Consider the following 10,663-nt stretch of genomic DNA (forward strand, 5'->3'; position numbering starts at 1 on the left):
TTGGTATCAATTTGGGTGAGAAATGTGGCTTAGAAAATGGCCTATTTTTGTCCACACGGGTAGAGACATGGGCATGTGTCTTAGTCCTGTGTGACACACGGCCAAGTGACACAGTCGTATGTCATCTGTATCTTTTTAAAAATGCAAGTCAGTATGCTCACACGGCTTAGCACACAGGCATGTGACTTGGCCATGTGACCCAAGTCAGAGAGTTATACGGGTATAGACATGGGCTAGACACGGCCTTGTGTCCCTATTTCGAATGCCCACACGGCCTGAGGCACTGGTGTGTCTCCTAACTGTGTGAGTCACACAGCCTGTCCATATGGCTTTGTGACCCCTGCAGCTTTGAAAAATTCTAATGTTTCTTGAAAAATTCTTTGAGACCCGATTTAGTGCTAACTTGTTTCTAATACGTATTTTGGGCCCCGAGGGCTCGTATAAGGGACAATATGTTTGATTTTGATTGGTTTCTGACATGAATGTTATATTATATGAAATATCTGTTTAATTGTTTTGTAAACTCTAGTAATGCTCTGTACCCCTGTTCCGACAATAAATACGGGTTAGGAGTGTTACAGTCAAGAATCTCTCGGATCCATGCCTCACTTGACTGTTTTGAATCCATTCATGATTGCTTCAATATATACTTCTCATAATATAATTGCACAGAATAATATGCAATGCATTGTAATATTTCTTTCTTTTCCCTTTCATCATCACTTTTATCACCGTTAGAATTGTCAACCATACTCATCACCTGTAAACAAATTTTATATCCAAAATCAAACATAAAGAACTATTGATAAAACTATATTACATATAAATAAATAGAACATAAATTCAATATCCAAAAACCAAACATAAACAACTATTGATAAAACTAGTTTAGCATTGTTGTTTAGCCCCACAGTAGATATCTCAAGACCCTACAAGACTAGAAAATTTTCAACTCTCCTCCATTTTTGTCTTAAGCCACAAAGCTCTAATCTTGGAATTAATTGATGAAAACATAGTTCACTTGTCCTTATTGAGTAATAATTTTGGTGAGAAAAAGTATAGCGGACTAGCTTCTAGAACTCCCTTCAACATGTTATCAAGCACTTTAACTACTTGTGGAATACCATATGGATTCATAGCAGGAGTCAAACTACATGTGGTTTGACTCATATTGTCAACTGCATTGTATAATTTTTCAATTTGACTAGACAATCATGCAACCCTTCCAGTTTGCTTTAAGGATTTCTTCCTTCCAGTTTTAAAATGTGAAGTGGATATTTAAGACGTTTTTCTTTTTTGACTGTTTCCATCAATCAGAACATCATTAAAAATGTGAACATCATTTCTTGCATTTTCTTCCTCATTCTATTCAGGTATGTCATTGTCAACATCCTCAAAAAATTCATTACGAAATGTACCAGAAGAAGGTGACCATGATTTATCACCGGCTGCAATTACCACCACAAACATCTAGTCCAACTTCCCTTCATATTCAGGATCAATGTTCAATGTTCTAAATTTTTTAGCTTCAGGCACAACTTATATATAAATTGGTAGCTTAATAAGAAATTATCAATAACCTCATAAATAAGAAGAAAAAAAAATAAAAATGTTAAGAATTATTAATGTACCTTTAGCCTACTTTCCAACCAATCATTCGATGCATCAATGATTCTTTTTATAGAATTTCACCCTAGACTAGTATCTTTACCTTTAAGTTTCTTCCAAGCCTTTCATTATTTTCCAAGGCATCCCACCTATTTTTAAGTTGCCTATTTTTAAGTTATCTTTGTGAATAAGCCTTAGTTGTTTCTTTCTCAAAGTTTGTCATTATTTTTAGCCATCCATCTTTTGTAAAATGAGTATCAGGTCTATTGCCTTTCAATATCTCTTTAATGCAAATACCACAGAATATTTTTGTCAATCTTTTATCCCACATTACTTTGACCTTTTAACCATTAACTTCAACCACCGAAGTAGTCATTTATTATGCATAAGAACATATTTGTTTCAGCTAGTAAAGCTAACAATCAAATCATAGATAGAGACCAAAGTCGTTTAACTCTCAAAGAGAAAGTAGAAAAGGAAAAAAAAAAGAAAAAAAAAACATACCTTGAAGGAACAAAGATCAAAAGGTGTATCTTTGAAGAAGAAAGGCAAGTCCTCTTCCACTGCTACTTCACAAATCAGATTCTATTAAAAAAAATGCTAGTACTTTTGTTGTATTTCAATCTACCATAAAATCAAATCTAAATAAGCCTATCATTATACAAATATGACTCCACAAAAGTACATTCAAAATGGCCCTGAAAATGCTGGCAATTTATATATAAATCTACATCACAAAAATTGAATCCGAGTTTTGTACTGTATTTCACACTCACATATATGTAAGGGTTGCCTCGGACAGCAAACATGCAACAACTATTTTACAAAATTTCACTTGCAAAATACATATAATTTGTCTTTACTTTGGACAACATTACACTCATTTAAATCAGTATTTTTAATCAATATTAACTTATTTAATTTGTCCTACGTAACAGAAATATTCAACAGCAAACATGGCATTGATCGTCCAAATTAAAACTTCCAGGCACCATAATTTTTGCAACATTTAACACAACCAATTTACTCTTTCAGACATCTCTAAACTCCCTATTCTTGGAATTAATTTGGAAGGTTCCAAATTTACAAATGTTCTAGTATAGAGGCAGGAATCACTTCACATTTTTGGGAAAGATTTGAAGCCTTGTAAAAGTCAACAGATGGAGACTAGTTTGAATAGGTGGAAATAAGAAAGGTTTCGATTGATGTGGGCCCTGCTAATGGGCTGGATTTGACGAGAAAGGATTGTAAGTTAGAAGAGGATCTAATCACTAATGAGGACTGTAAAAAAAGGCAGGTTTGATTCTTTAATTTCTAATGTTTCCACTATTCGAGATTCATTGGAGATCAATGGTGGGCATTCAGTTAATCTTAAGCAATTACCGACTACTACTAGTGGGTATGCCGTCCGGAAGAAATGAAAACTTTTTGCTAGAATGTTCGTGGATTGGGGAGTCTGCGAGCAGTACAAAGATTTTCAACATGTGCTGAAAATTTATCATCCCCAAATTATCTTCTTTATGGAGAAAAAATTGAATGTTAATTGAATGGAGAATGTTAGGAGACGATGTGTTTTTTTAATGGTGTTGATGTCCCTGCGGATGGGACATGAGAGGTTTAAGTATTGGGTGGAATAGAGGTCATTTAGTTACTTTGAAGAGTTTCTCTAAAAATCACATTGATGTTGAAATTCAAGAAAAGAAAGGTAATCCACGTTGGAGATTTATGGGTTTCTTTAGGGCCCTGGATGTAAGGGATAAAGCCATGACGTGGGATTTGCTTCGACGATTAAGGAGAAATAATTCGCTACCATGGCTGGTTGGTGGGGACTTTAATGATATTCTTTTTGCGAATAAGAAACAGTGAGGGATTTTAAGGGATGAGGCTAGAATGTATGCTTTTCATAGAACTTTGGAGGATTGTCATTTGGAGGACATTGGGTATTCTAGGACATTGTTTACTTGGGAGAGGGGCCAAATATTGGAAAAATAATATAAGAGAAAGAATTAACAGAGGTGTTGCTACTGACGCATGGATTCAACTCTTTCCAACTTATTCATTGAGGCATCTTCCTCATTCTTTCTCGGATCACTGTCCATTACTTATTGAGACGAAGGTTGGAGGAAGGGGTAAAAAATCTAGAAGGTTTCATTTTAAAGTGTGGTGAGTTTTGGATGAGTCTTGTGAGGAAGAGATAAGAAAGCTATAGGAGGGCAATTTGGGTTTTTTTCAAAAGTATTTTAACTCTTGCTAATGGCTTAAAATGTTGGGCAGGCAAGATTAAATACAAACGAGGTCAAGATGTTAAAATATTAACAAGGATATTGGAGGAATTAAATTATTCTTAGCAATCGAAAGAAATTTTGGCTGAACTTGTTGATGTCAAATTACACCTGAATATGAAGATGGATAAGGAAGCAAGATATTGGGAGCAATGAGCCAGAGTGAATTGGTTGAAAATGGGTGATAAAAACACTTCGTTTTTTTACAAGTTTGCTTCTTAAAAACGGCATACTAATCGCATTCGAGGATTACAAAGGAATGATGGTTCTTTAGCTACTGATTGTATCAAAACTGGGAATATTGCTCGTGAATATTTCTTGGACCTTTTCGCTTCTAGAGGAATTGGCAATTTGGATCACATTTTATCGGGGGTACCGTGTTGCATTTCTAACAGTGTGAATCAAAGTTTGATGGCTACTTACACAGAGAAGGAAATTGTTGAAGCGTTGAAAGGAATAGGACCTACAAAAGCTTCAGGTCCATATGGTTTTTCGATAGTATTTTACCAAAAGTATTGACATATTATTGGTAAAGATACTAGTGATTTCTGTTTGGATATTTTGAATAATGGCAAATCTTTGGAAGAAATCAACAGAACTCAGTTGGTTTTAATTCCAAAAATTGCAAATCCCCTCAATTTGAAAATTCTTTGTCCTATTAGCCTCTGTACGGTTATCTATAAGATTATTGCCAAGTCAGTTGCTAACCATTTACAAAAGGTACTAGATGTTTGTATTGATGACTCTCAAAGTACTTTTGTACCGGGTAGGCTTATAACTAACAATGTGTTGTTGGCGTATGAGGTACTTCACTCTTTCAAGAACAAAAGATCAGGGCGAAAAGGATTTATGGCTCTAAAGCTAGATATGAGTAAGGCCTATGATCGAGTGGAATGGTTTTTTCTTAAAGGTTTGATGTCAAAATTGGGCTTTGTCAATCCATTTATTGATTTTATGCTTCACTGTATTAGTTCGGTTCATTATTCAATTTTACTTAATGTTGAAGAAGGTCTTAATTTCAAACCATCAAGAGGGCTGCGTCAAGGGGATCCTTTAAGCCCTTACTTATTTCTGTTTTGTGGAGAGGGTTTATCTACACTTATGAGACTTATAAGCGAAGAAAGGAAAATCTTAGGAGCAAAGGTATGTAGATCTTCCCCATCAATAACCCAAATCATGTTTGCAGATGATTGTATAATGTTTGGAGAGGTTTCGAATAGGGGGAATAACGTGATTAGAGATACTCTAAGAGAATATGAATCTTGCTAGGGCCAATGTGTAAACTTCAAAAAAAACCCACAATTTTTTTCAGTTTGAATGTGAATAATCAGGATTAGAACTTGGCTTTCTAGGTACTTAATGTTCGCTGTTTGACTGATCCAGATAAATATTTGGAGTTATCGAATATGGCAGGTTAAAGAAGGAAAATGGCTTTCCAAACCTTGAAGGACAGATTGAAGCAGAAGATTAATAGCTGGAGTATAAGGCATATCTCACAAGGTGGCAAAAATGTATTTATCAAAGCCGTTTTACAAGCAATTCCTACATACGCGATGTCTTGCTTTCTTTTGCCAAAAACTTTTTGTGTGGAGATGGAAAATATAATAGGGGCCTTTTGGTGAAAAAAATCAAGGGAAGAGAGGAATGCGCTAGTGTGACTGGGAGTCATTATGTGTGCTTAAGGAAGAGGGTGGCATGGGGTTTTGTAATTTGAATTTTTTTAATATTGCATTACTGGCCAAACAGGGTTGACGTTTGTTACGTAATCCTAATTCATTACTAGTGCATACTTTGAGGGCTAAATATTTTAAGGATTCAGATTTTCTAAACTCCAGGTTAGGAAATTTACCTTCTCTTACCTGGTAGAGTTTATGGACTGCAAGATGGCTCCTTCTGAAATGTTTGGGCTGGAGAATTGGTGATGCGAAGAATATCTCTATCTGGGGGGATGTATGGCCTAGAAGTGATGATTTCAGAGTTCAGAACTTGAATGCTAATTCGAGTATATCAACAGTTGCAGATTTAATTGTATGCCAATACAAGAAAATGGAAAACCAAATTGATCTACAATACCTTTTTGGAGAAGATTGCAGAGAGGATCTTATGTATTCATTTGTCTATGAATTCGCATGAGGACCTAGCACGGTGAGCCGACGAGGGAGTATACGGTTCGTAACGGGCACAAATTTCTTTTACATGATGGACAGAATCAAATACAATCTAACTACAAACAATTTTACAAAAGATTGTGGATCTTAGATCTACCCTCAAAAATAAAAATTACAAACTAGAGGTTATCTTGTAACTATTTGCCTACTTTCTGTAATCTACATTTTAGAAGACTGCTGGGATCCGCAACTTGTCGAAGGTGTCAGAATGGAGTGGAAATGAGAGAGCATTTGTTCAAGAAGTGTCTTATAACAAAAGTGACATGGGAGAAGTTAGGTTACCTGGCCTATTACAGAGGAAAATACAGATTTCAAAGAATGGTTTAAAAACATTTTTGAGTCAAACTCTCTGGCCAAGTGCAGGATGATAGCATGTGCTTTGTGGACAATTTGGACATCAAGAAACAGATTTATTCATGAAGCAGAAATAAAATTGGGTTCTCAAATTGCAGATTTTATGAGTAACTACCTAAAAGAACAAGATGGGTTGAATACGAACTTACCAGTGAGACAGTTTCATATAGGTAGATGGGTAGCTCTGAATGGTCTGAGGTTAAAAATCAATTTTGATGCGACGTTCAACAAGAAAAGAAATGAGTCATGCTCTGAGTTAGTAATACGAAACGAAAAAGCAGAGGTGATTTGTTCAAAAACAGTTATGCATGTGAATATACCATCTATTTTTGCAGCAGAAGCGATGGCGTGTTTTTAGGCGCTTAATCTTGGGTTATATCTCGGGTTGAGGAAGGTTGAGATTGAAGGTGACTCCTGTTCGGTGATCCGGAAACTACAAGAGTAGAAAGAAGATAAATCAGAAATTGAAGTTTTTATAAAAGATTCAAAGCAACTGAGTTTAAGTTTTGAGTTCCGCGTTTTTTGGTTTATTCATAGAGAATCTAACAAGATTGCTCATCTCATAACTAAAGAGGGACTCCAAAAGAGAGAGACAAGTTATAAGTTGAATATGGTTACTTCTGGTGCGGAGGAAGCGGTGGTCGCCGATTGAAGTTGGATGGTTTCATGAGGAAATGAACCATCTGGATTGCTGAAGGAAAGTTTTGGAAAAGGGTTTGAAGAGTTAGGTGGTGTTTTGTTTTTCAAAGATATTTTCTATGGGAAGTGATAGTTGCAGTTGAAAATTAATGAAGAGTAATGATGAAGTCTATGTGGCTTCCTAGGTGCTTTGTTGCTTTTGAGGAGAGGGATTTTTAATGGATAACCACTGGTCCACTGGTTGACGATGTCTCTAGAGTGTCCCCTTCTGCGAGCTGGATCTTTGTGCTTGGGTTGTTTTAATTTTGTTTTTGTTTTCTTTCTATTTGGATTTTTTGGACTTGTTTCTAAGTTGACCGACTGTTAATGTTTGCTCTTGTATTTTTGCTTGATTTGGGTTTGATTTTGGGTTTTGCTTTTATGAATAAAAGATCCAAATGATATTTTAAAAAAAAAAACCATTCGGACACCATTAATTCCAGTCTTAAGAAAGCTTCCAACACCATAAATTTACAACATTTAAAACAACCAAATTAATACTTTTCAGACATCATTTTAATTAACTTTTAAGTAGCCTTAAACAAACATTCTACTACTGCCATTAATCCTCTATTAACAGCAGCATACAGACGTCATAAATACCATCTAAGGAAACCAAATTAATTTATTTCCAGACATCATTTTAACTAACTTTTAAGTAGCCTTAATCACACATTCGGCCAGCTTAATAATGAAACAAAATCAAGAAAATAATTATCAGATGTGTTATAGACAAGTAAATCTGTTATAAAAAAAAAATCAGATGTGCATGTAATCTTAAAATAACAAACCCATAAATTATTATACCAAAATAACCGACACTTACCTTTAAAATGATCTACTTTTCAGTCAATTGAAAAGAATAACAAACCTTTTGAACTGTTTGGTTCCAGAGAAACAGTAAGAAAACAGAAGGAAAATCAGAATTCCTCGAATGAGATGCACGTGCAATGGAGCTTTTGGTATTCTTTTTCTATTTTATATAGATACAATCTAGCAACAGAATCAATGCCATTGAGATATTTCTCAACAACCAGATAGAAAACCCAAGAAAAAGAAGGCAGGAAAAAAGAGCTTAACCTAAAATGAGAAAAAAATGAGAGTTGAAATGATAATATGGGATTAGGGGAGTAAAGAGAGAGAGAGAGTAGCAAAAACCCTCTTCAGCATCGAAATTTCTAAAAAAAAAGTAGATCTTAAGAAGATCATAGAAAAGGAAAAAGAAAGTATATCTTGAAGAAGAAGGGCAAGTCCTCACAGATAATTTTTAGAAAATGAAAGAAACAAAGAAAATGAAAGAATGGAGAACCAGAGGAAAAAAAAAGAATGGCAAGTACTATTGAATGAGGGATGGAAAAATAATTAAGCACTTAAAATTGAAAAGCTAAAAATTTTTACTTCTTTCTTTGGCCAAAAATGCTTTTAAAAGGCCAAAAATATTTTTGAAGAGTCAAAAATCTCACAAAAAAATTATTTGTTTAGCATAACTTTTCTCTCAAAAGTGCTTCTCCATAACAATACTAAATAAGCCCTAAGTACCATACCTACAAAGAAAACGAGTAATATATCTTTGTGTTATTTGTTAGGGATAATGGAATGAATAGCTTTAAACTTTAATAAAAATTTCAGTTTGGTACTTATACTTACAAAATATTGATTTTAGGACATGTTCTAATGTTAAATGAGTGGGGCAATCTATTTAAATAAAAATTTTAACATTAAATTAAAATAATTAAGTGATAAAATATTTTTTCTAAATTTCAATTACTAAAATAAATTATTTAACTAATTAAAATAAATCATTATAGATTAAGAACACAAACACATACTTTTTTTTCTTTAAATTGAATCGTGATAATAAATTAAGCACATAATTAAATAATTAATGCATGATTTAAAAACAACATAAGATAAAATAAAACAAATACAATACAAATAGAAGTACAAAAATAAATTTTAAATTATAAAAAATACAAAGACGTATAATGTATTTTAATCTTAAAATGACACATAATTTCTTTTTCCTCCTTTCTCATCGTCCACAGGCCATTAAAAAAAAAGGACAAGTGTCAAAAGCTCAAGGCATTATATCTAGAGTAAATTTATAAATTCTGCTTTTATATGTAATTATAGATTACTACATCCTAAACCAAATATATATCATTTTTAAAATTATATTTAGTGGAGTTTTAAAACTCAATTAACGGCCTAAATTTTATTCTCTAACTAAAAATTAGCATTATATTTTTATAAAAGATGTTTTATGGATATTTATTTTATAACGCAATTTCTTTAGAAAAAAAAATTTACAAATAGAGCTACTCCTATCCAACTATCCGTCTTCCACTTTTGCATTTGATAATGCTGAAATTTAAAATCGTGTTGCTCTTTTAGTCTCGAAAATAATCACATCACACCATAAATAATTAGATTTATTTGTGGGTAAGCATTAGTCTTGTAGATTGTGATTTAGTCTAAAAGTTCATTCGAAAAGTGAAAGAGTTTAGGTAAAATTATAAATCTGAAAAAATAAATTTAGGTAAAAAAAAAAATAAGACATGTTTAGAAAATGGGTCAAGTGTCGAGTAATTCTTTGGCCAATGCCTGACTCAAATTTGCAAAAAAAAAAATATTGTTTTTCACTATTTTTCTATTGTTTTGTTGTCATTTCACTATTATATTGTTATTGTTTGAAAATTGTATAACTTTTATTTTATTATTAATTTTGTTACTATTTTTGACACATTTATTTATTAAATTTCACCTATATTAGTGTTATATAAGTATAAAGAATTTTTTAATTTATTTTCAATTTATTGAGAAACATTTAATTTAATGTTTTTAGTGTTTTTGATCTATATAAAAAATTTAATATTAGTGAGCGGATCGAACTCAAATTTTAACATTTTTATCCGGGATAGACTTGAGTTAAAAATTAAGCCATAGACCCAAACCCATTAATTAGGAGTAAATTTTTATTAGGGTCTAATGTAGGACAACTCTAATCTAGGTTATATAAAGTATTTATGTATTCATTTTCTTTGCTAAAGTGCGATCTATGTTTAATTTTCTACTTAAGCCCGGCTGATAAATTTTATATGTATATGGGCTTGACTCAGCGCTAGCAAATATTTAGCTTTTTTTTTTTGTGAAATATTCTTTTTTTATAGGTGGGATGCAAACCCCCTTAATATCTAAACATCTAACCATAGAAAAGCCTTGGATTGGAATAAGGAGGAAGAAATGACAAAAATGGTGATGAATGGTTCTAGGGACGACGTTGAAGAAATGAAATGGGTTGAGTGTGAATGAACCACTTTGAACTCAATAAATGAAGAACGTTGGTTTAACTTTTGGTTAGGTTTTATTTTATTTTGTATTTTAGGTTTTGTTTGGGGCTTTATGTAATGGGTTAGGTTTTTTAACCTTCTTCCATGGGTTTTGTAGCAATAGGCTTGATATTAAAAATAGGAATTTTTTTTGAGTTTGACTTGGAATTTCTTCTAAATGGAGTTTTTTTTACAGTTTTTTTAGCCATGGAATCGAGTTTTTTTTTTTTTTTCTTTGAGAAAA

At 32.8% G+C, this 10,663-nt stretch overlaps 1 long non-coding RNA gene across 1 annotated transcript; it reads right to left on the reverse strand.

Moving 5' to 3' along the window:
* Positions 1–470: 470 nt before the first annotated feature.
* LOC128296307 (uncharacterized) lies at positions 471–5,065 on the reverse strand. The gene is made up of 2 exons (XR_008286875.1): positions 2,113–5,065; positions 471–760 (listed from the first exon to the last, which is right to left on the reverse strand). It is a non-coding gene; the product is annotated as an uncharacterized LOC128296307 (long non-coding RNA).
* Between the last annotated feature and the right edge of the window lie 5,598 nt (positions 5,066–10,663).

The sequence above is a fragment of the Gossypium arboreum genome, chromosome 1 (assembly GCF_025698485.1).
Source record: "Gossypium arboreum isolate Shixiya-1 chromosome 1, ASM2569848v2, whole genome shotgun sequence".
NCBI lineage: Eukaryota > Viridiplantae > Streptophyta > Magnoliopsida > Malvales > Malvaceae > Gossypium > Gossypium arboreum.